This window comes from Ursus arctos, chromosome X, assembly GCF_023065955.2.
Source record: "Ursus arctos isolate Adak ecotype North America chromosome X, UrsArc2.0, whole genome shotgun sequence".
In the NCBI taxonomy this organism is placed as follows: domain Eukaryota; kingdom Metazoa; phylum Chordata; class Mammalia; order Carnivora; family Ursidae; genus Ursus; species Ursus arctos.
In genome coordinates, this window is record NC_079873.1 from 64,880,983 (window position 1) to 64,903,659 (window position 22,677).

The 22,677-nt window shown below is 36.9% G+C and overlaps 1 protein-coding gene across 1 annotated transcript in view; it reads left to right on the forward strand.

Annotated features, from left to right (window-relative positions):
• SH3BGRL (SH3 domain binding glutamate rich protein like) overlaps positions 1-22,677 on the forward strand; it is a 96,317-nt gene that overhangs the window by 27,456 nt on the left and 46,184 nt on the right. The window lies entirely within an intron of this gene.

Here is a 22,677-nt window from a genome sequence, read left to right on the forward strand (position 1 = left end):
AACAAGTACAAAAAGATTGAGACCATACCATGCATATTTATTTTCACACCACAATGCTATGAAACTAGGAGTCAACCACAAGAAAAAATTTGGAAATAACACAAATACATGGAGGTTAAAGAACATCCTACTAAAAAATGAATGGGTTAATTTGGACTTTTTTATGGTATACTTTATTTATTCATTTATTTATTTATTTATTTAATAATAATTTTTAATTATGTTATGTTAGTCACCATACAGTATATCCTTAGTTTTTGATGTAATGTTCCATAATTCATTATTGCATATAACACCCAGTGCACCATGCAATATGTGCCCTCCTTAATAACCATCACCGGCCTATCCCAATCCCCCACCCCCCCCTCCCCTCTGAAGCCCTCGGTTGGTTTCCCAGAGTCCACAGTCTCTCATGGTTCATTTCCTCTTCTGTTTACCCCCCCTTCATTCTTCCCTTTCTTCTCCTACTGATCTTCCTGTTTCTTATGTTCCATAAATGAGTGAAACCATATGATAATTGTCTTTTTCTGCTTGACTTATTTCACTTACCATAATCTCCACCAGTCCTGTCCATGTTGGTGCAAATGTTGAGTAATTGTTCTTTCTGGTGGCTGAGTAATATTCCATTGTATATATGAACCACATCTTCTTAATCCAGTCATCTGTTGAAGGGCATCTTGGCTCCATCCAAATTTAGCTATTGTGGACAATGCTGCTATGAACATTGGGGTGCATATGGCCCTTCTCCTCACTATGTCTGTATCTTTGGGGTAAATACCCAGTAGTGCAGTGGCTGGATCAAAGGGTAGCTCAAATTTAACTTTTCAGGGACCTCAACACTGTTTTCCAAAGCAGCTGTACCAGCGTGCATTACCACCAACATTATAAGAGGGATCCCCTTTCTCCACATCCTCTCCAACATTTGTTGTTTCCTGCCTTGTCAATTTTTGCCATTCTAACTGGTGTAAGATGGTATCTCAAGGTGGTTTTGATTTGAATTTCCCTGATGGCTAATGATTTTGAACAGTTTTTCATGTGTCTGTTAGCCATTTGTATGTCTTCATTGGAAAAGTGTCTGTTCGTATCTTCTGTCCATTTTTTGAATTCATTATTTCTTTCCCATGTATTGAGTTTGAGAAGTTCTTTGTAGATCTTGGAGACTAATCTTTTATCTGTATGGTCATTTGCAAATATATTCTCCCATTACATGGGCTGCCTCTTAGTTTTTTAGACTATTTCCTTGGCTGTGCAGAAGCTTTTGATCTTGATGAAGTCCCACAAGTTCATTTTATCTTTTGTTTCTCTTGCCTTTGGAGATGTGTCATGAAAAAAGTTGCTGTGGCCGATGTCATAGAGGTTGCACCCTATGTTCTCCTCTAGGATTGTGATGGATTCCTGTCTCACATCGAGGCCTTTCATCCATTTGGAGTTTATCTTTGTGTATGGTGTGAGAGAGTGGTCAAGTTTCATTCTTTTGCATCTAGCTGTCCAATTTTCCCAGCACCATTTATTGAAGAGACTGTCTTTTTTCCACTGGATGTTTTTCCCTGGTTTGTCAAAGGTTAGTTGCCCAAAGAGCCAAGGGTCTATTTCTGGGTTCTCTATTCTGTTCCATTGGTCTATGTGTCTGTTTTTGTGCCAGTACCATGCTGTCTTTGTGATCACAGCTTTGTAGTATAGCTTGAAATTTGGCAATGTGATGCCCCCAGCTTTGTGTTTCCTTTTCAACAATTCCTTGGCGATTCATGGAATTTTCTGGTTCCACACAAATTTAAGGGCAGTTTGTTCCAGTTCTTTGAAAAATGTCATTGGTATTTTGAGTGGGATGGCATTGAAAGTGTAGATTGCTCTGGATAGCATAGACATTTTAACTATGTTTATTCTTCCGATCCATGCGCATGGAATATTTTGCCATCTTTTTGTGTCTTCCTCAATGTCTTTCAAGAGTGATTTATAGTTTCTAGAATATAGATCCTTTATGTCTCTGGTTAGGTTAATTCTGAGATAAGATATGATTTTTGCTGCTATTGTAAATGGAATGGATTCCCTAATTTCTTTTTCTTCAGTCTCATTGTTCGTGTATAGAAATGCAACTGATTTCTGAGCATTGATTTTGTGTCCTGCCACCTTACTGAATTGCTCTATAACTTCTAGTAGTTGAGGGGTGGAGCCTTTTGGGTTTTCCATGTAGAGTATCGTGTCATCTGCTAAGAGAGACAGTTTGACTTCTTCTTTGCCGATTTGGATACCTTTTATCCCTTTTTGTTTTCTGATTGCTGTTGCAAAGACTTCTAGTACTATGTTGAATAATAATGGCAAGAGTGGGCATCCTTGTCGTGTTCCTGATCTTAAAGGAAAGGCTTCCAACTTTTCCCCATTGAGAAGGATATTGCTGTCGGCTTTTCATAGATGCTTTTTATGAAATTGAGGAATGTGCCCTCTATCCCTACACTCTGAAGGGTTTTAATCAGGAAAGGATGCTGTATTTTGTCCACTGCTTTTTCTGCATCAGTTGAGAGGGTCATATGGTTCTTGACTCTTTTCTTGTTGATATGATCTATCACACTGATCAGTTTGCAATTGTTGAATCACCCTTACATCCCAGGGATAAATCCCACTTGGTCTTGATAGATAATCCTTTTAATGTACTGTTAGATCCTATTAGCTAGGATCTTGTTGAGAATTTTGGATTCATATTCATCAGGGATATGAGTCTGTAATTCTCCTTTTTGATGGGGTCTTGCCTGGTTTGGGCATCAAGGTAATACTGGCCTCATAGAATGAGTTTGGTAGTTTTCCTTCTGTTTCTTTTTTTTTTGAAACAGCTTCAGAAGAATAAGTATTATTTTTTCTTTGAGTGTTTGGTAGAATCCCCATGTGAATCTGTCAGGCCCTGGCCTCTTGTTTTTGGGGAGGTTTTTGATCACTGCTTCAATCTGTCATAATTAATCAGTCTGTTTAAATAATCAATTTCTTCCTGTTTCAGTGTTGGTAGTTTATAGGTTTCCAGGAAGGCCTCCATTTCTTCCACGTTCTTTAGTTGATTGGCATAAAGCTGTTGATAAAAGTTTCTAATGATCCTTCCTATTTCACTGGTATTTGTTGTGATCTCTCCCCTTTCATTCGTAATTTTATTAATTTGGGTCCTTTCTCTATTCTTTTGAATAAGTCTGGCTAGTGGCTTATCGATCTTATTTATTCTTTCAAAGAACCAGCTTCTAGTTCTGTTGATCTGCCCTACTGTGCTCCTGGTTTCTGATTCACTGATCTCTGCTCTAATCTTGATCACCTACCTTCTCGTGAGTGGGTTAGGCCTGTTCTTCTGTTGATGTTCCAGCTTCTTGAGGTGAAAATATAAAAACTGCATTTTAGATGTTTCTATTCTTTTGAGTGAGGCTTGGATGGCTATGTATTTTCCACTTAGGACCGTCTTTGCAGTGTCCCATAGGTTTTGGACCGATGTGGTTTCATTCTCATTGGTCTCCAAAAATTGTTTAATCTGATTTTTAATTTTGTGGTTTATCCAATCAGTCTTAAGAAGGATGGTTCTTAGTTTCCAAGTGTTTGAGTTTCTTCCAAATTTTTCCTTGTGGTTGAGTTCCAGTTTCAAAGCATTGTGGTCTGAGAATATGCAGGGAATAATCTCAGTCTTTTAGTATCGGTTGAGACATGTTTTGTGACCCAGTATATGGTCTATTCTGGAGAAAGTTCCATGTGCATTCGAAAAGAATGGTATTCTTTGGTTCTGGGGTGTAGTGTTCTGTATATATCTATGAGGTCCATCTGTTCCAGTATGTCATGCAACGCTCTTTTTTCTTTGTTGATTTTCTGCTTAGGTTATCTGTCTATTGCTGAGAGTGGAGTGTTGAGTTCCCCTACTATTAACGTATTATTACCTATATGTCTCTTTATTCTGGTTAAGAGTTGGATGGTGTATCTAGCTGCTCCCCTCTTGGGGTTATAGATATTTATAACTGTCATATCCACTTGTTGGATATATCCTTTAAGAATAATATCGTGTCCTGTATCTCTCTCTAACCATAGTCTTTAGTTTAAAATCTAATCTGTCTGATATGAGAATTGCTACCCAGCTTTCTTTTGAGGTCCATTGGCATGAAAAATGGTTTTCCATCCCTTCTCTTTTAGTCTGGTTATATGTTTAGGTTCAAAATGAGTCTCTTGTAGACAGCAAATGAATGGGTCATGTATTTTTATCCAATCTGAAGCCCTGTGGTGTTTTATGGGAGCATTTAGGCCATTCACATTGAGAGTGATTATTGGGAGATATGATTTTAATGATGTCATGTTGCCTGTGAAGTCTTTGTTTCTATAGATTGTTAATTTCTGTTCTGTATTACTCTTGTGGCCTTTTTACTTTTATAGAACCCCCCCCCTTAATATCTCATGTAGGGCTTGTTTGGTGGTTACAAATTTCTTCAGTTTCTTCTGATCCTGGAAGTTCCTTATCTCTCCATCAATTCTGAATGACAGCCTTGCTGGATAAAGGATCCTTGGCTGCATGTTCTTCTCAGATAGAGCTTTGAAAATACCCTGCCAACCCTTCCTGGCCTTGCAGGTCTCTGTAGACAGGTCTGACGTTATTCTAATATTCTTCCCTCTGTACGTAAGGATTTTCTTCCCCCTGGCTGCTTTCAATGCTGTATCCTTGGATCTAATATTTGCGAATTGCACTATGATGTGACATGGTGTAGGTCTGTTGTCATTGACCTTTGTAGGGGTCCTTTCTGCCTCCTGGACATGAATGCTTGTTTCCTTTGCCAGTTTAGGGAAGTTCTTAGCTACAATTTGTTCAAGTATCTCTTTTAGACCTCTCTCTTTCTCCACCCCTCGGCGATGCCAGTGATTCTGACATTGGAACATTTCCTTGAGTCAGTAATCTCATGTAACCTACATTCTTGAGATTGGATTTTTTTAAGCCAAGTTTCTGTTTTAACTTTCTCTTCTACTGTCCCATCCTCAATTCACTAATTCGTTCTTCTACCTCATTAACCCTGGCCATCAAAGCATATAGTTTTGACTGCATTTGATTCATAGAACTTTTAATTTCTGCCAGATTCGCTCTCATTTCCACCCTTAGGGATTCTATATTCTCATTAATATTTGTGTTAATTTTTTTTTCAAGTCTACACATCATCTTGACCATTGTTACTCTGAACTCCATTTCTGACAATTTGATTATATCCATATCCATCAGTTCTGTGACAGAGGCACAGACTCATTATCTTTTCTTTGTTGTGGGGGATTTCTCCTTGTTCTCATTCCAGAGCCCAAATTATTGACCAGGACCCAGGCAGTGTGCACTTGTTTTATAGGGACCTTAGGGATGTGGGCTTCTTGATTTTTCAGCCTGGCTTCTGGGGGTGGGGCCTACCGTGCTGATATTCAGGCAACCCTGTTTGGGTAGAGTCGCCCTGTCTCCTGTGAGGGGGGATGGGGATGGGCACAATGTGAGCTGGTATTTCTGGGCTTTTGTTCTCTGGTGGCATTCCCTGGTGGTTTTCTGTGACTCTTCTGAGAGTCAGAGCAGCAGTGGCCATATCCTCCCCTCTGTCTCAGAACAGAGAGATCCCAGTCCACTCTCCACTGAGCTCTCTTGGCCACTTAACTCTGTTTCTGTCAGTGCTGCTAAACACCCTGCAGCGTCCCAGGTTGTGCGCCCCACAGCTCCTCTCCCAGCCCTCTCTCCAGGGCCAGCATGTCTCTGTCCTTTGTGCTTCTAACACCGCCAGCCACCCCTGGTTCGCATGCAAGCTCCGGAGCTCCCGGTATCAGTCTGGTTCCAGTGAGTGCTCCAGAGCTCCGGTTTTCAGTCTCGTCGCATGCGCATTCCCAAGCTCATGGTCTCAGTCTGCTTTCTCACAGGTGCCAGTCCGGGAGTTTGGCCAGCTCCCCAGTGCAGGTGGCTACTACTCCCCAGTGCCTGAGTGCATCAGCTCCCTCCCCCTTCTGTTTATCTTCTGATATCTGTGCACAGATTCATGGCTCCCTGCTTTGTACCTCAATTTTCAGCGCTGGAGATGTTTGTTTGTAGAGATCCAGATGTATCTTCCTGCATCTCAGGCTGATTTCATGGGTGTTCAGGATGGTCTGGTAGATATCCAGCTCGATTCAGGGGACCAACTGAAAAAGGGGTCCCCTACTCTTCTGCCATCTTTTCTCCTCTCCTGTCTGGGTTAATTAGGAAATAAAAGAAGAAATCGTAACATACATGGGAGCAAATGAAAATGAAAACCCAACAGTCCAAAACCTTTGTGATGTGGCAAAGGTGGTCATAAGAGGGAAGTATATAGCAATACAAACCTTCCTCAAGAAGCAAGAAAAGTCTCAAATACACAACCTAACTTTACACCTCTGGGAGCTGGGAAAAGAACAGCAAATAAAGCCTAAGTCCAGCAGGAAAAGAGAAATAATAAAGATTAGAGCAGAAGTCAATGATATAGAAATTAAAAAAAACAAAAACAGTAGAACAGATCAACAATACTAGCAGTGGGTCCTTTGAAATAATTAACAAATTTGAGAAACCCCAAACAGACTTATCAAAAAGAAAAGAGAAAGGGTCCAAATAAATAAAATCATGAATGAAAGAAGAGAGATTACAACCAACACCACAGAAATACAATTTTAAGAGAATATTAGGAGCTATTATACATGAACAAGTTAGGTAATCTGGAAGAAACAGATAAATTTCTAGAAACATATAAAATACCGAAAATGAATCAGAAAGAAACAAAAATCTGAATAGACCCATAACCAGCAAAGAAATTGAATCAGTAATCAAAAATTTCCCAATGAACTAAAGTCCAGGGCCAGATGGCTGCCCAGGGGAATTTTACCTAACATTTCAAGAAGAATTAATACCTACTCTTCTGAAAATGTTCCAAAAAATTGAAATGGAAGGAAAACTTCCAAACTCATTCTATAAGGCCAGCATCACCTTGATTCCAAAACCAGACAAAGGCCCCAATAAACAGGAGATTTATAGACCAATATCCCTGATGAACATGGATGAAAAATTCTGAACAAGATACTAGCTAATTGAATCCAACAGTACATTAAAAAGATTATTCGCCACAACCAAGTGGGATTTATTCCTGGGCTGTAGGGGTGGCTCGATATATGCAAATCAGTCAATGTGATACATCACATTAATAAAAGAAAGGATAAGAACCACATGATCCTCTCAATAGATGCAGAAAAAGCATTTCACAAAATACAACATCCTTTCTTGATGAAATCCCTCAAGAAAGTGGGGATAAGGATGCCACCAGGGGCCCAAGATCAACCTTCTTTTAACCAGCAGACCAAAACACACTTAGCTGAAAATTTCTAGACAGTAGAAAAGGTCCAAATACTCCTCACTGCAGGCAAGTAGAAACTGTAGAGGACTGATCTGAGGGAAGGAGTAACCAAAACACCATGAAATTTGAAGTCAACCATAAGAAAAAAATTAGAAAAAGCACAAATACACGGCGGTTTAAGAACATCTTAGTGAAGTGGCACCTAGGTGGCTCTGTCAGTTAAGTGTCTGCCTTCAGCTCAGGTCATGATCCCAGGGTCCTGGGATCGAGTCTCGCATTGGGCTGCTTGCTTGACAGGGAGCCTGTTTCTCCCTCTGCCTGTTGCTCCCTCTGCTTGTGCTTTTCTTTCTCTCTGACAAATAAATAAATTAAATTTAAAAAAAAAAGAAAGTCGGGATAGATGGAACATACCTCAGCATCATAAAGGCCATATATGAAAAACCCACAGCTAATATCCTCAATGGGGGAAAACTGAGAGCTTTTCCCCTAAGGTCGGAAATACAACAGGGATGTCCACTGTCACTGTTGTTGTTCAGTATAGTACTGGACGACCTAGCCTCAGGATCAGACAACAAAAAGAAATTGAAAACATCCAAATCAACAAGGAAGAAGTCAAACTTTCACTCTTTGCAGATAAGATGATACTCTGTATAAAAACTGAACAACTCCACCAAAAAAATATCAGAAATAATACAGGAATAGAGGAAGGTCTCAGGATATAAAATCAATAGACAGAAATCTATTGCATTTCTTTTTTTTAATATTTTTTATTATATTATGTTAGTCACCATACAGTACATCCCCGGTTTTTGATGTAAAGTTCAATGACTCATTAGTTGCGCATAACACCCAGTGCACCATGCAATACGTGCCCTCCCCACCACCCATCACCAGCCTATCTATTGCATTTCTATACACCAATAATGAAGCAGCAAAAAGAGAAGTCAAGGAATTGATCCCATTTATAATTACACCAAAAAACAATGATACCTAGGAATAAACCTAACCAAAAATGTAAAAGATATGTAATCTGAAAAGTATAGAACATTTATGAAAGAAATTGAGAATGACTCAAAGAAATGGAAAAACATTCCATGCTCATGGATTAGAAGACAAAATATTGTTAAAATGTCTATACTACCCAAAGCAATCAACGCATTCTAAGCAATCCCTATCAAAATGACACCAGCATTTTTCACAGAACTAGAACAAATAATTCTCAAATTTGTATAGAACCAGAAAAGACTCCAAATAGCCAAAGGAATGTTGAAAAAGAAAACCAAAGCTGGAGGCATTCCAATTCCAGACTTCAAGCTGTATTACAAAGCTGTAATCATCAAGACAGCATGTTTCTGACACAAAAACATACACATAGATGAATGGAACAGAATAGAGAACCCAAAAATTGACCCACAACTATATGGTCAACTAATCTTCGACAAAGCAAGAAAGAATATCCAATGGGAAAAAAGACAGTTTCTTCAACAAATGGTGTTGGGAAAATTGGACAAGATCATGCAGAAGAATGAATCTGGACAACTTTCTTACACCATACATAAAATTAAATTCAAAATGGATGAAAGACCTAAATGTGAAATAGTAATTCATCAAAATCCTAGAGGAGAACACAGGCAGCAACCTCTTCCATCTCAGCCACAGCAACTTCTTGCTAGACACATCTCCAGAGGCAAGGGAAACAAAAGCAAAAAGAATATTGGAACTCCATCAGGATAAAAAGCTTTTGCATAGCAAAGGAAACAATCAATAAAACTTAAAGACAACCAACAAAATGGGAGAAGGTATTTGCAAATGGATAGATCAGATAAAGGGCTAGTATCCAAAATCTATAAAGAACTCATCAAACTCAACACCCCCAAAATTAAGGAAAAAAATCCAGTTAAGAAATGGGCAGAAGACATGAACAGACATTTCTTCAAAGAAGACATATAAATGGCCAACAGACACATGAAAAAATGATCAACATCACTCAGCAGGGAAATACAAATCGAAACCACAATGAGATAACACCTCACACTGGTCAGAATCACTAAAATTAACAACTCAGGAAACAACAAATATTGATGAGGATGTGGAGAAAGGGGAACCCTTTTGCACTGTTGGTGGGAATGTAAACTGATGCAGCCACTCTGGAAAACAATATGGACGTTCCTTAAAAAGTTAAAAATAGAAGTACCCTATGACCCAGCAAATTGCACTACTAGGAATTTACCCAAAGGATACAAAAATAGTGTCTAAGGGGCACATGCACCCCGATGTTTACAGTAGCACTATCCATAATAGCCAAAATATGGAAAGAGCCCAAATGTCCATCGACTGATAAGTGGATAAAGAAGAGGTGGTATAATATATGAAGAATGAAATCTTGCTATTTGCAATCATGTGGATGGAACTAGAGTGTATTATGCTAAGCGAAATAAGTTAGTCAGAGAAAGACAAATACTAAATGATTTTATTCATATGTGGAATTTAAGAATCAAACAGATGAACATAAGGGAAGAGAAGGAAAAATAGGATAAGATCAAAACAGGGAGGCAAACCATAAGAGACTTTAAACCACAAGGAACAAAGTGAGGGTTGCTGGAGTGCAGGTGGGTGGGGGGATGGAGTAAATGGGTGATGGGCATTAAGGAGGGCACTTGTAGTAAGCACCGGCTGTTATATGCAAGTGATGAATCACTGAATTCTACCCCTAAAATTAATGCTATGCTATATCTTTAACTTGAATTTAAATAAAATATTGAAAGAAAAAAAAAAGAAGAAAAGGAGGAGAATGATGTGGAAAGACTTCCTATTTATTGAGTGTTCTGGGGGTGCCAGGCTCAAAGCCAGGCACCTTATATTCATTCTTTCATTTATTCCTTACATCCCTATAAAGTAGGTGTATTATATCCATTTTACATATAAGAAAATGAAGTCTCAATGTATTTAGTAACTTGGCTGAGGTCTTACAGCCCACAAATTTGCATAGCCAGGATCCATACCCTGGATTTTACCTTAGCATTATTGTAATAAGAAGTACAAACTACTTGTACAAAACCGGCTACTGTTAATGTTGATAAAGAAAGTGAATTTGAACTTGTAAGCTTGGACTCCACAGAAATTATAGCAGTGGTTTGCTTTAGCACTTCCTCATTTGGCAGGCCCATTTAATTACCCCAATATGTTTTGAATATCCTGTTGAGAAAACTTGTGCTGTTTCTAGACCATCATTGAAGAGACTATTTCATCTTTGATTGACCTTACTATTAATGTTCAACTCTACTGCCTAGACTCTTTCCATGATCCAGAATAATCTATTTTTCATAGGCCATTTGAAGCAGGTCACAAAAATGTAGGTGGTCACTTGATTGGCCCTTTCTAAATTCCTCAAATTGCATTTGAAGAAGTAGGTTCCTGTTATACATAGGTTGCACCAAAGTAGAAATACCCTTAACTTGCTCACTTGCTAAAAGTAATAGAGTGAACATTATAAAATCAATTCTGTATTATGCATGAGCAAATAGTTTTATTCACTTTCTTCTTAGTTGTCTTTGATGAATTTTATAAAGTGCATTTATGAACAGTTCAATGCAACTTTTCCTTTTAAAAATTTTACTGATTCTTTTCTTCCAATGTTGTTATTTTGTGTCCAAAGACAGCCAGTAGATGTGATTGTTGATTACACTGTTTTCTGACCTATGTTACAACAAAATGTTCTCCATTAAGTATTTTTCCTATAACATGGAAAAAACTTTCTTCTGTTGTGAGAGGATGTGTGATATTTAACGTAACATTAGACATTATGGAAATTAAAAGTTCTTAGATGCAGCTTAACTGGAGTTATTCATCTTTTTTTTTTTCCTTTCCAATTCTGTCTCCCTCTAAAATCATTAAACTTCTCTGGATCTTGAGGCACACAAATACTTGATCATGACTGTATGAGCTTGGTAATAGGGGTTTACCAGGCATGTTCTAATATCATGAAGGATTATAATTCTGGGCTTTAGACTAAGTTCCTTTGTCTTCCTTTAAAATTTTTGTGGCAGTGTCTTTGACTTTTGCCAGTAGTTAGTGCAAATAATTATGAGCTGGTAAGTAGTCATGAAATATCTGAGTTTCCACAAGCTATAGAGTTGATCAATTTAATAGCACAAGGTTTAGATTCAGACTGTATGGGTTCAAATTCCATGTAGTGGTTTAAACCACCATTTACTGTTGGTTATCTGGAGTAGGTTACTTAACTTTTCCCTCTCAAAGAGGGTTTATTTCTGTTTCTGTCAAATAAAGATAATAATATCAACCTTACAGCTTTCTTTTAAAGAGTAAGAGAGAATGTGATATGCTTTACACTGTGCCTAGCACATAGTGAGTACTTGATAAAATGTAAGGTATCATGATGATGATTGATGATGATGATGATGATGATGATGATGATGATGATGATATTTAATTTTAGCAAAGAAAACATGCATTTATGAACTTAAGGCTTCAGGTTCTAGTATGTCTGTCAGAGACCACTACCAGGCTGTCTCAGAAAGGTAGTTGCCCTTATATTTTGGGAAATTAAAAGAAGTTTAACTTTAAGAACCCAGATCTTGCAAAGATGGGGAAATGAGTTGAGTTCAGTGAATTTATCTTTTAATGCTTTGGCTTGCTAGGTGGTTGGGTATCTCCGAAAGGCTGATGTGGATATAAGGAGAGGGAAAGAAATAGTGCCTCAAGCAAACTGAAAAGCAGTAGTTCACTGTTTCTCACATATGACCTACAGACTGCCAACCTACACCTAGAGGGGTGTTTTTTTTTAATGCAGATTTCTGAGCCCATGTCTAGACTACCTGAACTGTATTCCAAGTCACACTAAGGTCTGAAAATCCACTAATATAATGAAATTAGGTTGATCTGGGTTCAAATCCCTATTTTGCCACTTATTAACTATACCCAAGGCTTCTACTCTTCTCATGTGTCACTGCCAACTCTGATGTTACCTCCCTCCCTCCTTTCCTCCTTGTTACTATATAGCCAATCCCAACTGCATAAACTCATTTAGGTAGTTGTGTAACCAGCCATCTTCTCCCCTGAGACCACTGAGGTGTTATCACTTGACTACTCCTTACTGAACTTGTACAGTGTTCTAGCTAACAAGTATTTTTTGTTCACTTCTCATTCTCAGTGGTTGGTCCTGACATAGTTGCCAGTCCTCCTTTCCAGTTCCTATGTGGTTTGAGTCACTACCGTAAACCAATCAGATGCCAAGTGCTGTATACTTTTCAGTTAGTTTACCCAGTTTACAGGCCTTACAGCAAACCTAACTCAAGGTTACAGAATTAGATGAAAAACTTCAGTTTGTAAAGCCCTGAGACTCTATGATCACTCAAAACTTCCTTGTATCCCAGTGCTGATAATGTTTCATATCTTATTCAGAAGAAAAGAACACATGTGTTAGATGTGGGGGAAGTGGACTGGGAGGCTACATTTGATCTGGACCTCAAAAAATAAGGAAAATTTTTACTATTAGTGATGGAAAAAACATTCCTGAGAAAGGCAACAGTGAAAGCAAAGATATGACTAGGGGACTGGTGAACAACTCAATGTTAGGTGTTCTATAAACATTTCATTGTTTCTCACAGTGTACTGTGGGGACCACCTGCATCAGAAATTTCAAAGGATGCTTGTTCAAAATGCCATTCATGGATGCTACAAACCTATTGAATTATGATCTGTAGTAACATGACTCAAGAGTCTGCATTTTGAGCATCAGAGGCAACACCAAAAAGAATCAAGTAGCTATATGTAACTAAGGCTATGGAGCTGAAGACCTGGGGAGACCAAGCCAACTCCTTCTTAAAGAGCTGAAAATTACATAGCTTGGAGAACTAATAATGACTTTCTAAAAGAAGTGAGTGTTTGGAATTAGTCTAGATCCAGGGAACCATTTGAGATATAATACATAGGATTCTAGGAGAAAAAGAAAGAAACTGATCTGAAATTCAGTAAGTTTTGTGGTGTGTGTGTTTATGTGCACATGCAGGTGGGTGTGAAAGAGAGAATAGAATAGAATAGAATAGAATAGAATAGAATAGAATAGAATAGAATAGAACATAGAATAGAATGGAATAGAATAGAATAGAAGTGTAAAGAAATCCTGATATGGTTTTGAAGTATCAGGGAACCCTCAGTAAGAAAGCAGATGCAGCCTGGAGACTTGGGACCATGGGAGTTAGATAGACTCAAGTGAGAAGTATGGTAGTGAGAGAAAAGTCAAAAATTTTATTGAATTAAATCCTTATTTTATTATATTTACAAAGTCCTTTCGCATGTATTATCATATTTCACATTAATACTCATAATAATTTATGAACATAAGTACTCATGTCACTGTTTTAAACATTAGGAAACTGGGGCCCAGAAAATGTAAGTGACTTGCTTATGATCACATATCTAGTAGGTAGAATAGACGAATTTTGAACCTAGTTTTTTTGGCTCAAAGTTGAGTAATACCAATACACAAATACTGCCTCCCTCACCTATGGAAAAAATAATAACATCAGTAATAAAAACAACAAACATTAGTTAAATGCTTACTATGTGTCAGACATTGTTTTTAGCATTTTGTATATATTAATTCATTCAGTCCTCTTTTTTCTAGAATCATTTTTATCTACCCAAGATTGGTTTTCCATATCAACTTCTAAAATCCTTGTATCTAGCATATGTGCCTTTTCCATGCAGATCCTTAGAACTCTTTATAAAACACAAACCAAAAAAAAAAAAGGTGGAAAAGAAAGCCAAGAAAAAGGAGTGGTGGAAGGACACTTATAAGTTACAGGACCAGACAGGTCATGTTTATTTAGGACTATGTTCACATAGCTATCTCTGATGACCAGGTGTAAGGAAGTAGTTAAGTAGTAATGTTAAACTTTAAAATGTTGATCCAGAGTGCACATTTGGATGAAGATTTTAGTTGAGACTCATCTTTTGTGAACCTTGGGATATTGTGCCTTTATACAGCATTTAATTTCCTGCTTGTTGTCCCAAGGTATTTTTCATCTTTGAATTGTTTACTTTCTCAAACTACACAGGCAGAGAGTAAAAACCAGTTGTACATACATAGTCATCTTTTAACTTTAACCAATTCTAAATAGATCTTCTAGTGGCTCATATGTGAAGTATTTGGTTAGCATCTTTAAAAAAGACTCTTTACTGTCCATAAGCAGAAGACATTTTAGAAGTTGGGGAGAGGAAGATAAAAACCTGGGAGGAGCTAGAGATACTAGCAAAGCATTTTTACCTTCTTTATCTCTTTGCCTGCCTCTTTTCTGGCTTAGTTTTTGGGCCTGAAAATCCATATACTCTGTTTTTCTGGAGTTTCTTTTCTTCTTATTTATAATTGGATCAAAACAGGCTTTGATTGAAAGATGAAAATACTGCTTGTAAATAATTTTACAGTGGTTACAGTGCCAATAGAATAAATACAGTTAGTATTCTCATGAGAGGAGAACCATCAAAGTGTGATGCATTATGGTTTAAATAAGGTCTTCTGCATTGAAGATGCCTTAACCTAAAAGTATTTATTGAATACCCACAAAGTGTAAGGCATTCTCATATTCCGATGGACACATAAATCAGATGTGAGACCTGCCCTTGAGGAGATTGTAATCTAGTAGGGATAACAAAACTTGTATGTGAATGGGTGTATATATATATTCTTTTCAGTCTTTTCTCCACACAAGGGCTATTAGGATTAGCAAGCCTGCGTTTATGTGGTAACAGCTCTATAATGACAAAAACACTTATATTAACAGTTAACTGTGAGAGTAGAAAACAAAAGAGAAGCACAAGGCATTAATTTACCAATTGTACATTCCTTACTGCTAATAGTCATTATATGTTTATCATAAAAAAACCTCTTCACTTGTAAAGATAGCATTTACTGAATTTATCATTTTGTTTTGTTGTGCTGAGGTAGTTTTTTTTTTCTTTGTTTGTTTGTTCAGATAGTACTTTTTGCTAACATACCCACGGGTTGATTTCTCCCCCAAATAGAGGACTTCTAGCTCAATTTATTTAAAACATAACATCATCTTTACTCTCCATTCCTTCTTTCACCATCTTTCCCTTTCAGATATACCCTCTCAACACACACACATGTACATACAGAAGGTCTGCCTTCATTCACAATGTCTTGCTTTTGCCAGTGGTCCCATGTTATTGTTAGTATCATCCTTTAATTAAGTGAGAAAACTTGTTTTAAATGCCTAGTCCACTGATTAGAACTTATTTAGTTCTCTTGCATTTGTCCCCTTTGAATTTGGAAGTCATCTTTCACTTTGATAACTGATAACATTTATCAATTAATTAATATCTGAAGTTATTTCTTCTATTTGTTAATTTGTTCTCCTACTTAATGTCTGCTTCTCCTCATTAGATTATAAACTCTGTAGAGGCAGGGACCCTACTTGTCTGTCTTGTTTATTGCTCTTATCTCTGTTCCTTACAAGTACCAAGAACCTAATAGGTTCATCTCAGTAAATACTTATTAGGTGAATGATTGATTTTAGGGGCACCTGGGTGGCTCAGTCAGTTGAGTGTTGACTCTTGGTTTTGGCTCAGGTCATGGACTTGGGGTCCTGAGTTGGAACCCACATCAGGCTCTATGCTCAATATGGAGTCTGCTTGTCCCTCTCACTCCCCTGGCTCACACACACTCTCTCTCTAATAAATAAATAAAAATAAAATCTTAAAAATAAATAAATGAGTGATTGATTTTAAAAATCCTAATCCTAATGTTTCCCAACAAATCCTATCAATTTTTCATTTAATAATGTTTCTTAGATTTTCTACTCCCTCCACACTTCTATAGCTCACACCTTCCAATTGACCCCTTGTCCCTTTAGACCTAAAAAATAATTTCTTACCTTCAGTCGTTTTTTCAACCCATTCTGCATATTACTGCTGTACTAATTTTCCTCACAGTATCTTTTATCTCATTTCATTACAAGAATCTTCCCCAATGTTTCTTGGTCTAAATAAAAGAAATGAATGTGAGAGCTTAAAGTGCTGTGTGAAAGTTAGGTCTTTCTGTTGCTTTTTGGATTATAGGATTTACCAGCAATTATTTCCACCCTATCTCTCTATTCTTATTTCCTTTCTAAAACACCTATAGACCTTCCACATTAGTCATCTTGATAAGCTGATGAAAACACTGGAGCCTCTCCTCTAAGATATACACATACACATTTTAGAGAAAGAATCCCTTTCATAATGTGAATCTCACAATTAAACATTTCATTATATAAAGTCTCATATTTTTATAAAGTTTCATGTGCCTATGACCTCCCTTCGTATGTACTATTTTTATCTTCTCTTACTGCAGTCCCCAGAATATTTAGTGCAATACTAAGCTCAGAACAGGCACTTCTGACCTGACATATAGACCCTTATCCATTTGTGTTTCTGTGAAAAAAATACTAAATTCTTATTCAGCAAAATGTTGAAAGAAACCAGCAAGTAACTATGCAATAATAGTTAAGAAGAATATCTGTGAACTGAAATTTTAGTTATAAAATGTAATGCTACAAAGAGGCAGAACCAGAAAATTTGGGGGAAGAAGGTAAGAGAACTATTCTGATTGTGCTGGTGGTACAATTATAAACCAAAAGAGTAAATTTCACAGTGTATAAAAATAAATTTAAAATAGTTTTTAAAGATTTTTTATTTTTAAGTAATCTCTACACTCAACATGGGACTCAAGCTCATAACCCCAAGATCAAGAGTTGCACACTCTACCAACTGAGCCAGCCAGCCTCCCCCCTAAAATATTTTTAATATAGTGAAGGTTTCAACTTTCTTTTTTTACTCTATTTACTAAGCGGTGTCTGGCCTCTATGTTTTGGAATTATGAAACTATGTTTATTTTCTTTCTTAATCTAAGGCATAATATCTTCTATAATTCAAGTTTGATGTTGTACTTCTCTTTTTCTCTCCTTCTTTAAAATAAATTAGTATGGTTGGTGAAAGTATACATTCATTGGCATGCAATAGCTTAATTTAATTTATGTAAAGTCTACCAACTTCAACTGTTTTTTTTCTTTTTTTCAACTATTTTTTTCTCATTTATTTTTTTTAAGATTTTATTTATTTGACAGAGAGAGAGACAGCCAGTGAGAGAGGGAACACAAACAGGGGGAGTGGGTGAGGAAGAAGCAGGCTCACGGTGGAGGAGCCTGACATGGGGCTCGATCCCAGGACCCCGGGATCACGCCCTGAGCCGAAGGCTGACGCCTGATGACTGCACCACCCAAGTGCCCCATTTTTTTCTCATTTAAAGAACAAATTTTCCATGCTCCTGGGTGGCTCAGTCTGTTAAGTGTCCAACTCTTGATTTCAGCTCAGGTCATGATCTCAGGGTTGTGGGATTGAGCTCTGCATCAGGCTCCACACTGGACATGGAACCTGCTTAAGATTCTCTTTCTCCGTTTCCCTCCCTCTCTCTCTCTAACAAACAAACAAACAAACAAACAAACAAAAAACCCACCCAAAAACAAAAACAAAAATTTTCAGGGCCAAATTCTATAGGAGGAGCTATATGCCCTTTAAGAAATGCCAGATATAGACCTTAGTTTAAACTTTTTTCCCCTCCCTAAATTGTGTTCAAAAAGCATGCAGGAAGCATTGTGTTCAATTGTACTAGTAGGTTTATGATAATTAAGCATGTGTTGAATATATCTGAATGTGTTTTCTGCTGGATGGAGGAGCTAGAGACCTTCATTCTGTGTCCTGTTGCCCTGCCAAATAAACAGAAATTATGGGCATCTCCTTTCCAGACCAGATCATTTCATGGAATTAAGTTCTCAGCTGCCAGGGAGGGTTTGGTGAGGCCTCTACTTTGTGCTAGGCTAGATGAGAAAATTACTCTGATATACCAGATATCTTGATAGAAAAGTTCAAAATAATTGCAGCTATTCTTTCAATGGGAAATTTTAACATGACAAATTCCATCTGTGTCTGCACATGTAGTAGTTACAAGAAATATTCCAGCCTTAACTTTTAGTCAAACTGACTACACAGTGGTATGATAAAAGAAAAAAGACCAGAATTTCCAGTCTTTCATGAATCACACTTTCATGTAGATGAACCCCACAGATCATATTGACCAGAAGTTCTGACAATAGTTCTGTGAACTATTCAATCACGTTTACTGAGGAAACAACTGTATTTAGTACAGTCTCAAGGAAAATATATTTGATAATGTATCATCTGGTGAAGAGTAGGAAAAATACAGTTTTAACTTATACCATAGATCCCAATCTAAATATCTGATATTTCAAAAAAAAAGCCTGCTAGTTTTAAATGGATACTACATAATTAAAGAAATTTTGTAAGAATTTCCTAAAGCAAAAATACAGCTCTGTCCTCATAATCATAAACTCAGTTGGACAATATAATAAACTGTATGATCATTGCTTGCTTTTTAATGGATTTTATGCAATAGCATTTTAAATCCATTTTTAACTTCAGTTCTACACTTGAAAAGTAATGAAGGCTAGGAAAATGTATTGGACAAAAATATGCATTTAGATGGAAAAACTGCTTAAAGTGTGTTTTTTAAAGTCTTACAAGAAAGTAATTTTATATTTTAATCCAATAGTTTCTTTTTATTAATTTAAGGCCATTGGTCTTTTCATTGGCTTGACTGGTTAGCCCCTTTTCAATTTTTAGAATTAAAAAATTCTGAATTATTTAATAAATTACTGGTATCATTTCCTTATAGCTTACTTAATTACTCAACTTCTATTTGTATAATGTGGTGGTGAAGATCATGGATTCATGCAGCTGAAGTTAAGCTTGTTGCCAGAGGTGAGAGAGGTGGGGGAGGTGGGGGGATAGGCAATATAGGTAAAGGGGTTAAGAGTACAAACTTCCACTAATAAAACAGATAAATTATGGGGATGAAAAGTACAGCATGAGGAATATGGTCAATAATACTGTGATAATTTTGTGTGGTGACAGATGATAACTACACTTACCCTGGTGAGCATTTTGTAATGTATATAAACATCAAATCATGGAGCACCTGGGTGGCTCAGTCAGTTAAGTGTCTGCCCTCAGCTCAGGTCATGATGCCAGGGTCCTGGGATCAAACCCCTTGCTGTTGGGCTCCCTGCTCAGCAGGGAGTCCACTTCTCCCTCTGCCCCTTTCCCTGTTTTGTGCGCTCTCTCTCTCTCTCTCTCAAATAAATAAAATCTTTAAAAAATAAATGCCAAATCACCACATTGTACACCTGAAACTAATGTAATATTATGTCAACTATATATTAATTTAAAAAATAATTAAAGGCTACTTTCACTGGGTATTGAATATAAGTGATGAATCACTAAATTCTACTCCTGAAACCATTACACTGTATGTTTACTAACTGGAATTTTTTTTAAATGGTTGAAGGCAGGTGTTTAACTGACTGAGCCACCCAGACATCCCAACTAACTGAAACTTAAATAAAAAATTGGAACTAGAAAAAAAATTAAAGTATGCTTGCTTTGATTCTCTGTTCCGCTGTTTTCTAGCTATGTCTTCTTGGACAAGGTTAACGGCTCTAAGAACTGTTTTCTGACTTATTAAAATGAGATAAGGCATGTAAAGTGCTTAGTGTGATATTTAGCAAATGGCATAAGTATTTAAAATGTATAACTATCATAAGTATTTTGCTGAAGTGCGGAAAATTTAGTGACCTTAATCTTAAACTTTTGTAAAACAGAAATAGTGTTTTGTCCTTTTGTGCTCTCTGAAGAGCTAGGCTGTGGAACAAGAATTAATCTACAGGATTGAGGGGAAGGGTGGACTTCTTTACCAAAATATAAGCATGGATTGAAGAAAATAGAAAAAATGTTAATTAAAAAATCTTTTAATTAAGTACAGTATAGCAATAAATATATTTTTCACCATTTTACTTGTTTATATGCCCCAAAAATGGAATTCCACACATTCTGGAAGGCTGGGAATATTTAGTAATTATTCCCTGTTGCCCTACAAAACTAGTCACTAAAATGTTTGTGAGTCTCAAGCTTAGTGTTAAAAAGTGGCAGGATTCTATGATGAAGAATCATTAACAAATATGTATCATGTAGATCTTTTAAAAGATCCATAAATGTTTAAGAAGACTGTGTATTTACCAACCAACGAACAGATATTATGAGATGTTACTGCTTTGGTAGATTGCACAGTTAATCAGTAACATTCAAATTTTATAAAAGCCATGATAGGCATGGATTTGATAACTGTTTTCTGTTAATTATTCTTATGATTCTTTGCTATAATCTGAGTGAGTCAGATGCTCAGGACATTTAGATATATTTCTAAAAATTATCTACTGTCCAATTGCTAGATGATGACTTAGAATAATTTATTCTCCTTGTGCATATGAATCTTAATGAAGAGAATATATCTTACTGGCTCACCATGGAAACTGGTCTATAATTGACCCTGAGTTTTCAGTATTTGAATTATCCTTGGATTCTTCACAGGTTTTGGCTACATTTGCAGTAATGGTGAAACACTTAAAAATCATAAGGTAAAATTAGTTAATTATTGGAATTTTATTCCCCATAGTGTATGCTTATGTCTAATATTGATTAAAATCAAAACAAAATATAAAAGTAATGCTGTTTATATAACATTTTAGTAGTAACATTGACATTACAGTTCTTTTCTCATAGAATTTACTTTCAATAAGAATTTTGTAGTGATAACTGCCACATATTTTTTTTCTTTTTTAAAGTTCACTAGTATTAGATTTATTTCAACAAATCACTTCCTGAATCAGGATCAAAATCCTTAAGGCAAATGCATGTTTACAGAGAATAAATGCTGTGAAGCTTGTCTAGACTTCAAAATGAGGTCATGATTTACTTTTTGTCTTTTGGCACACATATGGATTTTGAGAGAAGTTTAAGATATAACATTGGTCACAAGAATTGATTTTACAAATAAACAACCTAACTTATGAGGGACTGCTAATAAATGTGTTACCCTGGGGGAAGAAGAGTTCAGTCTGGGTTGATGGATTCTTGAAGAATTCATGATTTCTGTTTTTAATAGAATTTCTGTACAAACAAAAACTCCCACAATTTTCTGTTCAACCAGGTGGTGAAATTATAGGATTTCATCACCCAAAACTACATTTGATGTTCAGACTAGCTTCCTCTTCAGAAACCTAGAAGACTTGAGAACCTTATAATAGTCAAATAAGTTGTAAATAGTAGGTGTTGGCAGACAGTTCTCCATTGGTCTCTGTGCATATCTTGTGAGCAAAGGCACTACCTTTCTTCTGTACTATCTTTTCAAGGTGCAGCCAGCCCTGAAATATGAGATAGTGTCTCTCTCTAAAGCAAAGGGAAGATTTGTGTATGGTTCAGTATAAAATATCTGGGTTCCCTAACCTGGCTTCCTGTGTCACCACAAAGGAATTGAGGAACAGGGAAAAGATACAAGAAATGCTGATAATCTGGATACTACCATTGTTGTGACCTAGAAGTGTCATATTTTCTGCCATCATCCTTAAAACTCTGGCAGGGTTACTTGTTAGTTTGCAAGTAGGGTAAAAATATCAGATCTTTCACAGTTCTTGACAGTAGCTCTTACTGATGTTCATGCTATTGTTCTTGATGGCCATAGTCCAAATAACAATGGTAACAATTAAATTGCACAGAAACTCACTGATGAAACAGAATGGCTCAGAATGGCATGACCCAGGCCTCTTTTGTTTAGTAACCTTAGTTTACTAGTTGGTTAACTTCTTGGACCATTTGATCCTGGTCTTATTTAGCTAATTAGGTAACACATAGTTATTCTCAGCTGGTCAGTTTGGAATCTGCTTTGTATTGGCTTGAGTCTGGGAATACTTTCATAGTGTTCTCTGGAATGTTCACGTGGGTCACACTGGTCAGCTAAGGCTTCAGACTAGTTATTTTTCCTATGGCAAATAAGTTAGTTTTGTCCAGGATACAGAATTCTCAGAGTGCCTGGGTGGCTCAGTCGTTAAGCGTCTGCCTTCAGCTCAGGGCCTGATCCCAGGGTCCTGGAATTGAGTCCCGTGTCGGGCTCCCAGCTCTGGGAGCCCGCTTCTTCCTCTCCCGCTCCCCCTGCTTGCATTCCCTCTCTCACTGGCTGTGTCTCTCTGTCAAATAAATAAATAAAATATTTTAAAAAAGGATACAGAATTCTCTATGTTGCCATGTTCCCTTGAAAGGAAAGTATTTAATTTCATTTGTAATGTTATCGCTTCACCAATCATAGAGGACAAAATTAGCACTATAGCTAACGTGGTCTGAAAAGGTAGTGTTTACTTTTTTGTGTTTGCTT